Below are 18,440 nucleotides of genomic sequence, written 5' to 3' on the forward strand. Positions count from 1 at the left end.
GAGTAAATTGGCCATTTTCATGGACTTTTAACCATTCCATAAATCTTGTGTTTAGGGCCCCTGGAAGCATGAAAATCACTTTAAACATGCTAATTTTAGCTCTAACACTGATGATCCACCTACAAATGTGAACAGACGTTCAAAAATAAAACATTTGAAAATGGACCATTTTCCACATTTCTGAAGCATGGCGTAATGGGGGGGTGTTATCTCTTTTGTCAAAAATCAGCTGTTTTTGATTGAACATTAAATGCCTCCAAATAGTATTTAATTTACTTCCCGAGCCCCTGGAAGCATGAAAATCACTTTAAACATGCTAATTTTAGCTCTAACACTGATGATCCACCTACAAATGTGAACTGACGTTCAAAAATAAAACATTTGAAAATGGGCCATTTTCCACATTTCTGAAGCATGACGTAATGGGGGGGTGTTATCTCTTTTGTCAAAAATCTGCTGGTTTTGATTGAGCATTAAATGCCTCCAAATAGTATTTAATTCACTTCCCGAGCCCCTGGAAGCATGAAAATCACTTTAAACATGCTAATTTTAGCTCTAACACTGATGATCCACCTACAAATGTGAACTGACGTTCAAAAATAAAACATTTGAAAATGGACCATTTTCCACATTTCTGAAGCATGACGTAATGGGGGGGTGTTATCTCTTTTGTCGAAAATCAGCCGTTTTTGCTCGAACATTAAATGCCTCCAAATGGTATTTAATTAACTTCCCGGGGTGAAGAATCCCTTTTTGAGAACTCAGAGTGAGTAAATTGGCCATTTTCACGCACTTTTAACCATTCCATAAACCATGGGCCTTATTTTTGAAGGACTTGCGCCGCCGGCGCGTCACTTTTAACATGGGAAAAAGTGACGCACTGGTGGCGCAAGGCTTTCATAAATGAGGCCCCTTGTGTTTAGGGCCCCTGGAAGCATGAAAATCACTTTAAACATGCTAATTTTAGCTCTAACACTGATGATCCACCTACAAATGTGAACTGACGTTCAAAAATAAAACATTTGAAAACGGACCATTTTACACATTTCTGAAGCATGACGTAATTGGGGGGTGTTATCTCTTTTGTCAAAAATCAGCCGTTTTTGCTCGAACATTAAATGCCTCCAAATGGTATTTAATTAACTTCCCGGGGTGAAGAAACCCTTTTTGAGAACTCAGAGTGAGTAAATTGGCCATTTTCGCGCACTTTTAACCATTCCATAAATCTTGTGTTTAGGGCCCCTGGAAGCATGAAAATCACTTTAAACATGCTAATTTTAGCTCTAACACTGATGATCCACCTACAAATGTGAACTGACGTTCAAAAATAAAACATTTGAAAACGGACCATTTTCCACATTTCTGAAGCATGACGTAATGGGGGGGTGTTATCTCTTTTGTCAAAAATCAGCTGTTTTTGATTGAACATTAAATGCCTCCAAATAGTATTTAATTCACTTCCCGAGCCCCTGGAAGCATGAAAATCACTTTAAACATGCTAATTTTAGCTCTAACACTGATGATCCACCTACAAATGTGAACTGACGTTCAAAAATAAAACATTTGAAAACGGACCATTTTCCACATTTCTGAAGCATGACGTAATGGGGGGGGTGTTATCTCTTTTGTCGAAAATCAGCCGTTTTTGCTCAAACATTAAATGCCTCCAAATGGTATTTAATTAACTTCCCGGGGTGAAGAAACCCTTTTTGAGAACTCAGAGTGAGTAAATTGGCCATTTTCATGCACTTTTAACCATTCCATAAATCTTGTGTTTAGGGCCCCTGGAAGCATGAAAATCACTTTAAACATGCTAATTTTAGCTCTAACACTGATGATCCACCTACAAATGTGAACTGACGTTCAAAAATAAAACATTTGATAACGGACCATTTTCCACATTTCTGAAGCATGACGTAATGGGGGGGTGTTATCTCTTTTGTCAAAAATCAGCTGTTTTTGATTGAACATTAAATGCCTCCAAATAGTATTTAATTCACTTCCCGAGCCCCTGGAAGCATGAAAATCACTTTAAACATGCTAATTTTAGCTCTAACACTGATGATCCACCTACAAATGTGAACTGACGTTCAAAAATAAAACATTTGAAAACGGACCATTTTCCACATTTCTGATGCATGACGTAATGGGGGGGGTGTTATCCCTTTTGTTGAAAATCAGCCATTTTTGCTCGAACATTAAATGCCTCCAAATGGTATTTAATTAACTTCCCGGGGTGAAGAAACCCTTTTTGAGAACTCAGAGTGAGTACATTGGCCATTTTCATGCACTTTTAACCATTCCATAAATTTTGTGTTTAGGGCCCCTGGAAGCATGAAAATCACTTTAAACATGCTAATTTTAGCTCTAACACTGATGATCCACCTACAAATGTGAACTGACGTTCAAAAATATACATTTGAAAACGGACCATTTTCCACATTTCTGAAGCATGACGTAATGGGGGGGTGTTATCTCTTTTGTCAAAAATCAGCTGTTTTTGATTGAACATTAAATGCCTCCAAATAGTATTTAATTCACTTCCAGAGCCCCTGGAAGCATGAAAATCACTTTAAACATGCTAATTTTAGCTCTAACACTGATGATCCACCTACAAATTTGAACTGACGTTCAAAAATAAAACATATGAAAACGGACCATTTTCCACATTTCTGAAGCATGACGTAATGGGGGGGTGTTATCTCTTTTGTCGAAAATCAGCTGTTTTTGATTGAACATTAAATGCCTCCAAATAGTATTTAATTCACTTCCCGAGCCCCTGGAAGCATGAACATCACTTTAAACATGCTAATTTTAGCTCTTACACTGATGATCCACCTACGAATGTTAACTGACGTTCAAAAATAAAACATTTGAAAACGGACCATTTTCCACATTTCTGAAGCATGACGTAATGGGGGGGTGTTATCTCTTTTGTCGAAAATCAGCCGTTTTTGCTCGAACATTAAATGCCTCCAAATGGTATTTAATTAACTTCCCGGGGTGAAGAAACCCTTTTTGAGAACTCAGAGTGAGTAAATTGGCCATTTTCATGCACTTTTAACCATTCCATAAATCTTGTGTTTAGGGACCCTGGAAGCATGAAAATCACTTTAAACATGCTAATTTTAGCTCTAACACTGATGATCCACCTACAAATGTGAACTGACGTTCAAAAATAAAACATTTGAAAACGGACCATTTTCCACATTTCTGAAGCATGACGTAATGTGGGGCTGTTATCTCTTTTGTCAAAAATCAGCTGTTTTTGATTGAACATTAAATGCCTCCAAATAGTATTTAATTCACTTTCCGAGCCCCTGGAAGCATGAAAATCACTTTAAACATGCTAATTTTAGCTCTAACACTGATGATCCACCTACAAATGTGAACTGACGTTCAAAAATAAAACATTTGAAAACGGACCATTTTCCACATTTCTGAAGCATGACGTAATGGGGGGGTGTTATCTCTTTTGTCGAAAATCAGCCGTTTTTGCTCGAACATTAAATGCCTCCAAATGGTATTTAATTAACTTCCCGGGGTGAAGAAACCCTTTTTGAGAACTCAGAGTGAGTAAATTGGCCATTTTCATGCACTTTTAACCATTCCATAAATCTTGTGTTTAGGGCCCCTGGAAGCATGAAAATCAATTTAAACATGCTAATTTTAGCTCTAACACTGATGATCCACCTACAAATGTGAACTGACGTTCAAAAATAAAACATTTGATAACGGACCATTTTCCACATTTCTGAAGCATGACGTAATGGGGGGGTGTTATCTCTTTTGTCAAAAATCAGCTGGTTTTGATTGAACATTAAATGCCTCCAAATAGTATTTAATTCACTTCCCGAGCCCCTGGAAGCATGAAAATCACTTTAAACATGCTAATTTTAGCTCTAACACTGATGATCCACCTACAAATGTGATCTGACGTTCAAAAATAAAACATTTGAAAACGGACCATTTTCCACATTTCTGAAGCATGACGTAATGGGGGGTGTTATCTCTTTTGTCGAAAATCAGCCGTTTTTGCTCGAACATTAAATGCCTCCAAATGGTATTTAATTAAGTTCCCGGGGTGAAGAAACCCTTTTTGAGAACTCAGAGTGAGTAAATTGGCCATTTTCATGCACTTTTAACCATTCCATAAATCTTGTGTTTAGGGCCCCTGGAAGCATGAAAATCACTTTAAACATGCTAATTTTAGCTCTAACACTGATGATCCACCTACAAATGTGAACTGACGTTCAAAAATAAAACATTTGAAAACGGACCATTTTCCACATTTCTGAAGCATGACGTAATGGGGGGGTGTCATCTCTTTTGTCGAAAATCAGCCGTTTTTGCTCGAACATTAAATGCCTCCAAATGGTATTTAATTAACTTCCCGGGGTGAAGAAACCCTTTTTGAGAACTCAGAGTGAGTAAATTGGCCATTTTCGCGCACTTTTAACCATTCAATAAATCTTGTATTTAGGGCCCCTGGAAGCATGAAAATCACTTTAAACATGCTAATTTTAGCTCTAACACTGATGATCCACCTACAAATGTGAACTGACGTTCAAAAATAAAACATTTGAAAACGGACCATTTTCCACATTTCTGAAGCATGACGTAATGGGGGGTGTTATCTCTTTTGTCAAAAATCAGCTGTTTTTGATTGAACATTAAATGCCTCCAAATAGTATTTAATTCACTTCCCGAGCCCCTGGAAGCATGAAAATCACTTTAAACATGCTAATTTTAGCTCTAACACTGATGATCCACCTACAAATGTGAACTGACGTTCAAAAATAAAACATTTGAAAACGGACCATTTTCCACATTTCTGATGCATGACGTAATGGGGGGGTGTTATCTCTTTTGTTGAAAATCAGCCGTTTTTGCTCGAACATTAAATGCCTCCAAATGGTATTTAATTAACTTCCCGGGGTGAAGAAACCCTTTTTGAGAACTCAGAGTGAGTACATTGGCCATTTTCATGCACTTTTAACCATTCCATAAATTTTGTGTTTAGGGCCCCTGGAAGCATGAAAATCACTTTAAACATGCTAATTTTAGCTCTAACACTGATGATCCACCTACAAATGTGAACTGACGTTCAAAAATATACATTTGAAAACGGACCATTTTCCACATTTCTGAAGCATGACGTAATGGGGGGGTGTTATCTCTTTTGTCAAAAATCAGCTGTTTTTGATTGAACATTAAATGCCTCCAAATAGTATTTAATTCACTTCCCGAGCCCCTGGAAGCATGAAAATCACTTTAAACATGCTAATTTTAGCTCTAACACTGATGATCCACCTACAAATTTGAACTGACGTTCAAAAATAAAACATATGAAAACGGACCATTTTCCACATTTCTGAAGCATGACGTAATGGGGGGGTGTTATCTCTTTTGTCGAAAATCAGCTGTTTTTGATTGAACATTAAATGCCTCCAAATAGTATTTAATTCACTTCCCGAGCCCCTGGAAGCATGAACATCACTTTAAACATGCTAATTTTAGCTCTTACACTGATGATCCACCTACGAATGTTAACTGACGTTCAAAAATAAAACATTTGAAAACGGACCATTTTCCACATTTCTGAAGCATGACGTAATGGGGGGGTGTTATCTCTTTTGTCGAAAATCAGCCGTTTTTGCTCGAACATTAAATGCCTCCAAATGGTATTTAATTAACTTCCCGGGGTGAAGAAACCCTTTTTGAGAACTCAGAGTGAGTAAATTGGCCATTTTCATGCACTTTTAACCATTCCATAAATCTTGTGTTTAGGGACCCTGGAAGCATGAAAATCACTTTAAACATGCTAATTTTAGCTCTAACACTGATGATCCACCTACAAATGTGAACTGACGTTCAAAAATAAAACATTTGAAAACGGACCATTTTCCACATTTCTGAAGCATGACGTAATGTGGGGCTGTTATCTCTTTTGTCAAAAATCAGCTGTTTTTGATTGAACATTAAATGCCTCCAAATAGTATTTAATTCACTTTCCGAGCCCCTGGAAGCATGAAAATCACTTTAAACATGCTAATTTTAGCTCTAACACTGATGATCCACCTACAAATGTGAACTGACGTTCAAAAATATACATTTGAAAACGGACCATTTTCCACATTTCTGAAGCATGACGTAATGGGGGGGTGTTATCTCTTTTGTCAAAAATCAGCTGTTTTTGATTGAACATTAAATGCCTCCAAATAGTATTTAATTCACTTCCCGAGCCCCTGGAAGCATGAAAATCACTTTAAACATGCTAATTTTAGCTCTAACACTGATGATCCACCTACAAATTTGAACTGACGTTCAAAAATAAAACATTTGAAAACGGACCATTTTCCACATTTCTGAAGCATGACGTAATGGGGGGGTGTTATCTCTTTTGTCGAAAATCAGCCGTTTTTGCTCGAACATTAAATGCCTCCAAATGGTATTTAATTAACTTCCCGGGGTGAAGAAACCCTTTTTGAGAACTCAGAGTGAGTAAATTGGCCATTTTCATGCACTTTTAACCATTCCATAAATCTTGTGTTTAGGGACCCTGGAAGCATGAAAATCACTTTAAACATGCTAATTTTAGCTCTAACACTGATGATCCACCTACAAATGTGAACTGACGTTCAAAAATAAAACATTTGAAAACGGACCATTTTCCACATTTCTGAAGCATGACGTAATGTGGGGCTGTTATCTCTTTTGTCAAAAATCAGCTGTTTTTGATTGAACATTAAATGCCTCCAAATAGTATTTAATTCACTTTCCGAGCCCCTGGAAGCATGAAAATCACTTTAAACATGCTAATGTTAGCTCTAACACTGATGATCCACCTACAAATGTGAACTGACGTTCAAAAATATACATTTGAAAACGGACCATTTTCCACATTTCTGAAGCATGACGTAATGGGGGGGTGTTATCTCTTTTGTCAAAAATCAGCTGTTTTTGATTGAACATTAAATGCCTCCAAATAGTATTTAATTCACTTCCCGAGCCCCTGGAAGCATGAACATCACTTTAAACATGCTAATTTTAGCTCTTACACTGATGATCCACCTACAAATTTGAACTGACGTTCAAAAATAAAACATATGAAAACGGACCATTTTCCACATTTCTGAAGCATGACGTAATGGGGGGGTGTTATCTCTTTTGTCGAAAATCAGCTGTTTTTGATTGAACATTAAATGCCTCCAAATAGTATTTAATTCACTTCCCGAGCCCCTGGAAGCATGAACATCACTTTAAACATGCTAATTTTAGCTCTTACACTGATGATCCACCTACGAATGTTAACTGACGTTCAAAAATAAAACATTTGAAAACGGACCATTTTCCACATTTCTGAAGCATGACGTAATGGGGGGGTGTTATCTCTTTTGTCGAAAATCAGCCGTTTTTGCTCGAACATTAAATGCCTCCAAATGGTATTTAATTAACTTCCCGGGGTGAAGAAACCCTTTTTGAGAACTCAGAGTGAGTAAATTGGCCATTTTCATGCACTTTTAACCATTCCATAAATCTTGTGTTTAGGGACCCTGGAACCATGAAAATCACTTTAAACATGCTAATTTTAGCTCTAACACTGATGATCCACCTACAAATGTGAACTGACGTTCAAAAATAAAACATTTGAAAACGGACCATTTTCCACATTTCTGAAGCATGACGTAATGTGGGGCTGTTATCTCTTTTGTCAAAAATCAGCTGTTTTTGATTGAACATTAAATGCCTCCAAATAGTATTTAATTCACTTTCCGAGCCCCTGGAAGCATGAAAATCACTTTAAACATGCTAATTTTAGCTCTAACACTGATGATCCACCTACAAATGTGAACTGACGTTCAAAAATAAAACATTTGAAAACGGACCATTTTCCACATTTCTGAAGCATGACGTAATGGGGGGGTGTTATCTCTTTTGTCGAAAATCAGCCGTTTTTGCTCGAACATTAAATGCCTCCAAATGGTATTTAATTAACTTCCCGGGGTGAAGAAACCCTTTTTGAGAACTCAGAGTGAGTAAATTGGCCATTTTCATGCACTTTTAACCATTCCATAAATCTTGTGTTTAGGGCCCCTGGAAGCATGAAAATCACTTTAAACATGCTAATTTTAGCTCTAACACTGATGATCCACCTACAAATGTGAACTGACGTTCAAAAATAAAACATTTGATAAGGGACCATTTTCCACATTTCTGAAGCATGACGTAATGGGGGGGTGTTATCTCTTTTGTCAAAAATCAGCTGTTTTTGATTGAACATTAAATGCCTCCAAATAGTATTTAATTCACTTCCCGAGCCCCTGGAAGCATGAAAATCACTTTAAACATGCTAATTTTAGCTCTAACACTGATGATCCACCTACAAATGTGATCTGACGTTCAAAAATAAAACATTTGAAAACGGACCATTTTCCACATTTCTGAAGCATGACGTAATGTGGGGCTGCTATCTCTTTTGTCAAAAATCAGCTGTTTTTGATTGAACATTAAATGCCTCCAAATAGTATTTAATTCACTTTCCGAGCCCCTGGAAGCATGAAAATCACTTTAAACATGCTAATTTTAGCTCTAACACTGATGATCCACCTACAAATGTGAACTGACGTTCAAAAATAAAACATTTGAAAACGGACCATTTTCCACATTTCTGAAGCATGACGTAATGGGGGGGTGTTATCTCTTTTGTCGAAAATCAGCCGTTTTTGCTCGAACATTAAATGCCTCCAAATGGTATTTAATTAAGTTCCCGGGGTGAAGAAACCCTTTTTGAGAACTCAGAGTGAGTAAATTGGCCATTTTCATGCACTTTTAACCATTCCATAAATCTTGTGTTTAGGGCCCCTGGAAGCATGAAAATCACTTTAAACATGCTAATTTTAGCTCTAACACTGATGATCCACCTACAAATGTGAACTGACGTTCAAAAATAAAACATTTGAAAACGGACCATTTTCCACATTTCTGAAGCATGACGTAATGGGGGGGTGTTATCTCTTTTGTCAAAAATCAGCCGTTTTTGCTCGAACATTAAATGCCTCCAAATCGTATTTAATTAACTTCCCGGGGTGAAGAAACCCTTTTTGAGAACTCAGAGTGAGTAAATTGGCCATTTTCGCGCACTTTTAACCATTCCATAAATCTTGTGTTTAGGGCCCCTGGAAGCATGAAAATCACTTTAAACATGCTAATTTTAGCTCTAACACTGATGATCCACCTACAAATGTGAACTGACGTTCAAAAATAAAACATTTGAAAACGGACCATTTTCCACATTTCTGAAGCATGACGTAATGGAGGGTGTTATCTCTTTTGTCAAAATCAGCTGTTTTTGCTTGAACATTAAATGCCTCCAAATAGTATTTAATTCACTTCCCGAGCCCTTGGAAGCATGAAAATCACTTTAAACATGCTAATTTTAGCTCTAACACTGATGATCCACCTACAAATGTGAACTGATGTTCAAAAATAAAACATTTGAAAATGGACCATTTTCCACATTTCTGAAGCATGACGTAATGGGGGGGTGTTATCTCTTTTTTGACGAAAATCAGCCGTTTTTGCTCGAACATTAAATGCCTCCAAATGGTATTTAAATTAACTTCCCGGGGTGAAGAAACCCTTTTTGAGAACTCAGAGTGAGTAAATTGGCCATTTTCGCGCACTTTTAACCATTCCATAAATCTTGTGTTTAGGGCCCCTGGAAGCATGAAAATCACTTTAAACATGCTAATTTTAGCTATAACACTGATGATCCACCTACAAATGTGAACTGACGTTCAAAAATAAAACATTTGATAACGGACCATTTTCCACATTTCTGAAGCATGACGTAATGGGGGGGTGTTATCTCTTTTGTCAAAAATCAGCTGTTTTTGATTGAACATTAAATGCCTCCAAATAGTATTTAATTCACTTCCCGAGCCCCTGGAAGCATGAAAATCACTTTAAACATGCTAATTTTAGCTCTAACACTGATGATCCACCTACAAATGTGAACTGACGTTCAAAAATATACATTTGAAAACAGACCATTTTCCACATTTCTGAAGCATGACGTAATGGGGGGGTGTTATCTCTTTTGTCAAAAATCAGCTGTTTTTGATTGAACATTAAATGCCTCCAAATAGTATTTAATTCACTTCCCGAGCCCCTGGAAGCATGAAAATCACTTTAAACATGCTAATTTTAGCTCTAACACTGATGATCCACCTACAAATTTGAACTGACGTTCAAAAATAAAACATTTGAAAACGGACCATTTTCCACATTTCCGAAGCATGACGTAATGGGGGGGTGTTATCTCTTTTGTCGAAAATCAGCCGTTTTTGCTCGAACATTAAATGCCTCCAAATGGTATTTAATTAACTTCCCGGGGTGAAGAAACCCTTTTTGAGAACTCAGAGTGAGTAAATTGGCCATTTTCATGCACTTTTAACCATTCCATAAATCTTGTGTTTAGGGCCCCTGGAAGCATGAAAATCACTTTAAACATGCTAATTTTAGCTCTAACACTGATGATCCACCTACAAATGTGAACTGACGTTCAAAAATAAAACATTTGATAACGGACCATTTTCCACATTTCTGAAGCATGACGTAATGGGGGGGGGTGTTATCTCTTTTGTCAAAAATCAGCTGTTTTTGATTGAACATTAAATGCCTCCAAATAGTATTTAATTCACTTCCCGAGCCCCTGGAAGCATGAACATCACTTTAAACATGCTAATTTTAGCTCTTACACTGATGATCCACCTACGAATGTTAACTGACGTTCAAAAATAAAACATTTGAAAACGGACCATTTTCCACATTTCTGAAGCATGACGTAATGGGGGGGTGTTATCTCTTTTGTCGAAAATCAGCTGTTTTTGCTCGAACATTAAATGCCTCCAAATGGTATTTAATTAACTTCCCGGGGTGAAGAAACCCTTTTTGAGAACTCAGAGTGAGTAAATTGGCCATTTTCATGCACTTTTAACCATTCCATAAATCTTGTGTTTAGGGACCCTGGAAGCATGAAAATCACTTTAAACATGCTAATTTTAGCTCTAACACTGATGATCCACCTACAAATGTGAACTGACGTTCAAAAATAAAACATTTGAAAACGGACCATTTTCCACATTTCTGAAGCATGACGTAATGTGGGGCTGTTATCTCTTTTGTCAAAAATCAGCTGTTTTTGATTGAACATTAAATGCCTCCAAATAGTATTTAATTCACTTTCCGAGCCCCTGGAAGCATGAAAATCACTTTAAACATGCTAATTTTAGCTCTAACACTGATGATCCACCTACAAATGTGAACTGACGTTCAAAAATAAAACATTTGAAAACGGACCATTTTCCACATTTCTGAAGCATGACGTAATGAGGGGGTGTTATCTCTTTTGTCGAAAATCAGCCGTTTTTGCTCGAACATTAAATGCCTCCAAATGGTATTTAATTAACTTCCCGGGGTGAAGAAACCCTTTTTGAGAACTCAGAGTGAGTAAATTGGCCATTTTCATGCACTTTTAACCATTCCATAAATCTTGTGTTTAGGGCCCCTGGAAGCATGAAAATCACTTTAAACATGCTAATTTTAGCTCTAACACTGATGATCCACCTACAAATGTGAACTGACGTTCAAAAATAAAACATTTGAAAACAGACCATTTTCCACATTTCTGAAGCATGACGTAATGGGGGGGTGTTATCTCTTTTGCCAAAAATCAGCCGTTTTTGCTCGAACATTAAATGCCTCCAAATGGTATTTAATTAACTTCCCGGGGTGAAGAAACCTTTTTTGAGAACTCAGAGTGAGTAAATTGGCCATTTTCGCGCACTTTTAACCATTCCATAAATCTTGTGTTTAGGGCCCCTGGAAGCATGAAAATCACTTTAAACATGCTAATTTTAGCTCTAACATTGATGATCCACCTACAAATGTGAACTGGCGTTCAAAAATAAAACATTTGAAAACGGACCATTTTCCACATTTCTGAAGTATGACGTAATGGGGGTGTTATCTCTTTTGTCAAAAATCAGCTGTTTTTGCTTGAACATTAAATGCCTCCAAATAGTATTTAATTCACTTCCCGAGCCCCTGGAAGCATGAAAATCACTTTAAACATGCTAATTTTAGCTCTAACACTGATGATCCACCTACAAATGTGAACTGACGTTCAAAAATAAAACATTTGAAAATGGACCATTTTCCACATTTCTGAAGCATGACGTAATGGGGGGGTGTTATCTCTTTTTTGACGAAAATCAGCCGTTTTTGCTCGAACATTAAATGCCTCCAAATGGTATTTAATTAACTTCCCGGGGTGAAGAAACCCTTTTTGAGAACTCAGAGTGAGTAAATTGGCCATTTTCGCGCACTTTTAACCATTCCATAAATCTTGTGTTTAGGGCCCCTGGAAGCATGAAAATCACTTTAAACATGCTAATTTTAGCTATAACACTGATGATCCACCTACAAATGTGAACTGACGTTCAAAAATAAAACATTTGAAAACGGACCATTTTCCACATTTCTGAAGCATGACGTAATGGGGGGGTGTTATCTCTTTTGTCAAAAATCAGCTGTTTTTGATTGAGCATTAAATGCCTCCAAATAGTATTTAATTCACTTCCCGAGCCCCTGGAAGCATGAAAATCACTTTAAACATGCTAATTTTAGCTCTAACACTGATGATCCACCTACAAATGTGAACTGACGTTCAAAAATAAAACATTTGAAAACGGACCATTTTCCACATTTCTGAAGCATGACGTAATGGGGGGGTGTTATCTCTTTTGTCGAAAATCAGCCGTTTTTGCTCGAACATTAAATGCCTCCAAATGGTATTTAATTAACTTCCCGGGGTGAAGAAACCCTTTTTGAGAACTCAGAGTGAGAAAATTGGCCATTTTCATGCACTTTTAACCATTCCATAAATCTTGTGTTTAGGGACCCTGGAAGCATGAAAATCACTTTAAACGTGCTAATTTTAGCTCTAACACTGATGATCCACCTACAAATGTGAACTGACGTTCAAAAATAAAACATTTGAAAACGGACCATTTTCCACATTTCTGAAGCATGACGTAATGGGGGGGTGTTATCTCTTTTGTCAAAAATCAGCTGTTTTTGATTGAACATTAAATGCCTCCAAATAGTATTTAATTCACTTCCCGAGCCCCTGGAAGCATGAAAATCACTTTAAACATGCTAATTTTAGCTCTAACACTGATGATCCACCTACAAATGTGAACTGACGTTCAAAAATAAAACATTTGAAAACGGACCATTTTCCACATTTCTGAAGCATGACGTAATGGGGGGGTGTTATCTCTTTTGTCAAAAATCAGCTGTTTTTGATTGAGCATTAAATGCCTCCAAATAGTATTTAATTCACTTCCCGAGCCCCTGGAAGCATGAAAATCACTTTAAACATGCTAATTTTAGCTCTAACACTGATGATCCACCTACAAATGTGAACTGACGTTCAAAAATAAAACATTTGAAAACGGACCATTTTCCACATTTCTGAAGCATGACGTAATGGGGGGGTGTTATCTCTTTTGTCGAAAATCAGCCGTTTTTGCTCGAACATTAAATGCCTCCAAATGGTATTTAATTAACTTCCCGGGGTGAAGAAACCCTTTTTGAGAACTCAGAGTGAGTAAATTGGCCATTTTCATGCACTTTTAACCATTCCATAAATCTTGTGTTTAGGGACCCTGGAAGCATGAAAATCACTTTAAACATGCTAATTTTAGCTCTAACACTGATGATCCACCTACAAATGTGAACTGACGTTCAAAAATAAAACATTTGAAAACGGACCATTTTCCACATTTCTGAAGCATGACGTAATGTGGGGCTGTTATCTCTTTTGTCAAAAATCAGCTGTTTTTGATTGAACATTAAATGCCTCCAAATAGTATTTAATTCACTTTCCGAGCCCCTGGAAGCATGAAAATCACTTTAAACATGCTAATTTTAGCTCTAACACTGATGATCCACCTACAAATGTGAACTGACGTTCAAAAATAAAACATTTGAAAACGGACCATTTTCCACATTTCTGAAGCATGACGTAATTGGGGGGTGTTATCTCTTTTGTCGAAAATCAGCCGTTTTTGCTCGAACATTAAATGCCTCCAAATGGTATTTAATTAACTTCCCGGGGTGAAGAAACCCTTTTTGAGAACTCAGAGTGAGTAAATTGGCCATTTTCATGCACTCTTAACCATTCCATAAATCTTGTGTTTAGGGCCCCTGGAAGCATGAAAATCACTTTAAACATGCTAATTTTAGCTCTAACACTGATGATCCACCTACAAATGTGAACTGACGTTCAAAAATAAAACATTTGAAAACGGACCATTTTCCACATTTCTGAAGCATGACGTAATGGGGGGGTGTTATCTCTTTTGTCAAAAATCAGCCGTTTTTGCTCGAACATTAAATGCCTCCAAATCGTATTTAATTAACTTCCCGGGGTGAAGAAACCCTTTTTGAGAACTCAGAGTGAGTAAATTGGCCATTTTCGCGCACTTTTAACCATTCCATAAATCTTGTGTTTAGGGCCCCTGGAAGCATGAAAATCACTTTAAACATGCTAATTTTAGCTCTAACACTGATGATCCACCTACAAATGTGAACTGACGTTCAAAAATAAAACATTTGAAAACGGACCATTTTCCACATTTCTGAAGCATGACGTAATGGGGGGTGTTATCTCTTTTGTCAAAATCAGCTGTTTTTGCTTGAACATTAAATGCCTCCAAATAGTATTTAATTCACTTCCCGAGCCCTTGGAAGCATGAAAATCACTTTAAACATGCTAATTTTAGCTCTAACACTGATGATCCACCTACAAATGTGAACTGACGTTCAAAAATAAAACATTTGAAAATGGACCATTTTCCACATTTCTGAAGCATGACGTAATGGGGGGGTGTTATCTCTTTTTTGACGAAAATCAGCCGTTTTTGCTCGAACATTAGATGCCTCCAAATGGTATTTAAATTAACTTCCCGGGGTGAAGAAACCCTTTTTGAGAACTCAGAGTGAGTAAATTGGCCATTTTCGCGCACTTTTAACCATTCCATAAATCTTGTGTTTAGGGCCCCTGGAAGCATGAAAATCACTTTAAACATGCTAATTTTAGCTATAACACTGATGATCCACCTACAAATGTGAACTGAAGTTCAAAAATAAAACATTTGAAAACGGACCATTTTCCACATTTCTGAAGCATGATGTAATGGGGGGGTGTTATCTCTTTTGTCAAAAATCAGCTGTTTTTGATTGAGCATTAAATGCCTCCAAATAGTATTTAATTCTTTTCCCGAGCCCCTGGAAGCATGAGAATCACTTTAAACATGCTAATTTTAGCTCTAACACTGATGATCCACCTACAAATGTGAACTGACGTTCAAAAATAAAACATTTGAAAACGGACCATTTTCCACATTTCTGAAGCATGACGTAATGGGGGGGTGTTATCTCTTTTGTCGAAAATCAGCCGTTTTTGCTCGAACATTAAATGCCTCCAAATGGTATTTAATTACCTTCCCGGGGTGAAGAAACCCTTTTTGAGAACTCAGAGTGAGTAAATTGGCCATTTTCATGCACTTTTAACCATTCCATAAATCTTGTGTTTAGGGCCCCTGGAAGCATGAAAATCACTTTAAACATGCTAATTTTAGCTCTAACACTGATGATCCACCTACAAATGTGAACTGACGTTCAAAAATAAAACATTTGATAACGGACCATTTTCCACATTTCTGAAGCATGACGTAATGGGGGGGGTGTTATCTCTTTTGTCAAAAATCAGCTGTTTTTGATTGAACATTAAATGCCTCCAAATAGTATTTAATTCACTTCCCGAGCCCCTGGAAGCATGAACATCACTTTAAACATGCTAATTTTAGCTCTTACACTGATGATCCACCTACGAATGTTAACTGACGTTCAAAAATAGAACATTTGAAAACGGACCATTTTCCACATTTCTGAAGCATGACGTAATGGGGGGGTGTTATCTCTTTTGTCGAAAATCAGCCGTTTTTGCTCGAACATTAAATGCCTCCAAATGGTATTTAATTAACTTCCCGGGGTGAAGAAACCCTTTTTGAGAACTCAGAGTGAGTAAATTGGCCATTTTCATGCACTTTTAACCATTCCATAAATCTTGTGTTTAGGGACCCTGGAAGCATGAAAATCACTTTAAACATGCTAATTTTAGCTCTAACACTGATGATCCACCTACAAATGTGAACTGACGTTCAAAAATAAAACATTTGAAAACGGACCATTTTCCACATTTCTGAAGCATGACGTAATGTGGGGCTGTTATCTCTTTTGTCAAAAATCAGCTGTTTTTGATTGAACATTAAATGCCTCCAAATAGTATTTAATTCACTTTCCGAGCCCCTGGAAGCATGAAAATCACTTTACACATGTTAATTTTAGCTCTAACACTGATGATCCACCTACAAATGTGAACTGACGTTCAAAAATAAAACATTTGAAAACGGACCATTTTCCACATTTCTGAAGCATGACGTAATGGGGGGGTGTTATCTCTTTTGTCGAAAATCAGCCGTTTTTGCTCGAACATTAAATGCCTCCAAATGGTATTTAATAACTTCCCGGGGTGAAGAAACCCTTTTTGAGAACTCAGAGTGAGTAAATTGGCCATTTTCATGCACTTTTAACCATTCCATAAATCTTGTGTTTAGGGCCCCTGGAAGCATGAAAATCACTTTAAACATGCTAATTTTAGCTCTAACACTGATGATCCACCTACAAATGTGAACTGACGTTCAAAAATAAAATATTTGAAAACGGACCATTTTCCACATTTCTGAAGCATGACGTAATGGGGGGGTGTTATCTCTTTTGCCAAAAATCAGCCGTTTTTGCTCGAACATTAAATGCCTCCAAATAGTATTTAATTCACTTCCCGAGCCCCTGGAAGCATGAAAATCACTTTAAACATGCTAATTTTAGCTCTAACACTGATGATCCACCTACAAATGTGAACTGACGTTCAAAAATAAAACATTTGAAAATGGACCATTTTCCACATTTCTGAAGCATGACGTAATGGGGGCATGTTAGCTCTTTTTTGACGAAAATCAGCCGTTTTTGCTCGAACATTAAATGCCTCCAAATGGTATTTAATTAACTTCCCGGGGTGAAGAAACCCTTTTTGAGAACTCAGAGTGAGTAAATTGGCCATTTTCGCGCACTTTTAACCATTCCATAAATCTTGTGTTTAGGGCCCCTGGAAGCATGAAAATCACTTTAAACATGCTAATTTTAGCTATAACACTGATGATCCACTTACAAATGTGAACTGACGTTCAAAAATAAAACATTTGAAAACTGGACCATTTACCACATTTCTGAAGCATGACGTAATGGGGGGGTGTTATCTCTTTTGTCAAAAATCAGCTGTTTTTGATTGAGCATTAAATGCCTCCAAATAGTATTTAATTCACTTCCCGAGCCCCTGGAAGCATGAAAATCACTTTAAACATGCTAATTTTAGCTCTAACACTGATGATCCACCTACAAATGTAAACTGACGTTCAAAAATAAAACATTTGAAAACGGACCATTTTCCACATTTCTGAAGCATGACGTAATGGGGGGGGTGTTATCTCTTTTGTCGAAATCAGCCGTTTTTGCTCGAACATTAAATGCCTCCAAATGGTATTTAATTAACTTCCCGGGGTGAAGAAACCCTTTTTGAGAACTCAGAGTGAGTAAATTGGCCATTTTCATGCACTTTTAACCATTCCATAAATCTTGTGTTTAGGGACCCTGGAAGCATGAAAATCACTTTAAACGTGCTAATTTTAGCTCTAACACTGATGATCCACCTACAAATGTGAACTGACGTTCAAAAAAAAAACATTTGAAAACGGACCATTTTCCACATTTCTGAAGCATGACGTAATGGGGGGGTGTTATCTCTTTTGTCAAAAATCAGCTGTTTTTGATTGAACATTAAATGCCTCCAAATAGTATTTAATTCACTTCCCGAGCCCCTGGAAGCATGAAAATCACTTTAAACATGCTAATTTTAGCTCTAACACTGATGATCCACCTACAAATGTGAACTGACGTTCAAAAATAAAACATTTGAAAACGGACCATTTTCCACATTTCTGAAGCATGACGTAATGGGGGGGTGTTATCTCTTTTGTCGAAAATCAGCCGTTTTTGCTCGAACATTAAATGCCTCCAAATGGTATTTAATTAACTTCCCGGGGTGAAGAAACCCTTTTTGAGAACTCAGAGTGAGTAAATTGGCCATTTTCATGCACTTTTAACCATTCCATAAATCTTGTGTTTAGGGCCCCTGGAAGCATGAAAATCACTTTAAACATGCTAATTTTAGCTCTAACACTGATGATCCA

The sequence above is a fragment of the Lissotriton vulgaris genome, chromosome 7 (genome assembly GCF_964263255.1).
Source record: "Lissotriton vulgaris chromosome 7, aLisVul1.2, whole genome shotgun sequence".
Taxonomy (NCBI): Eukaryota; Metazoa; Chordata; class Amphibia; order Caudata; family Salamandridae; genus Lissotriton; species Lissotriton vulgaris.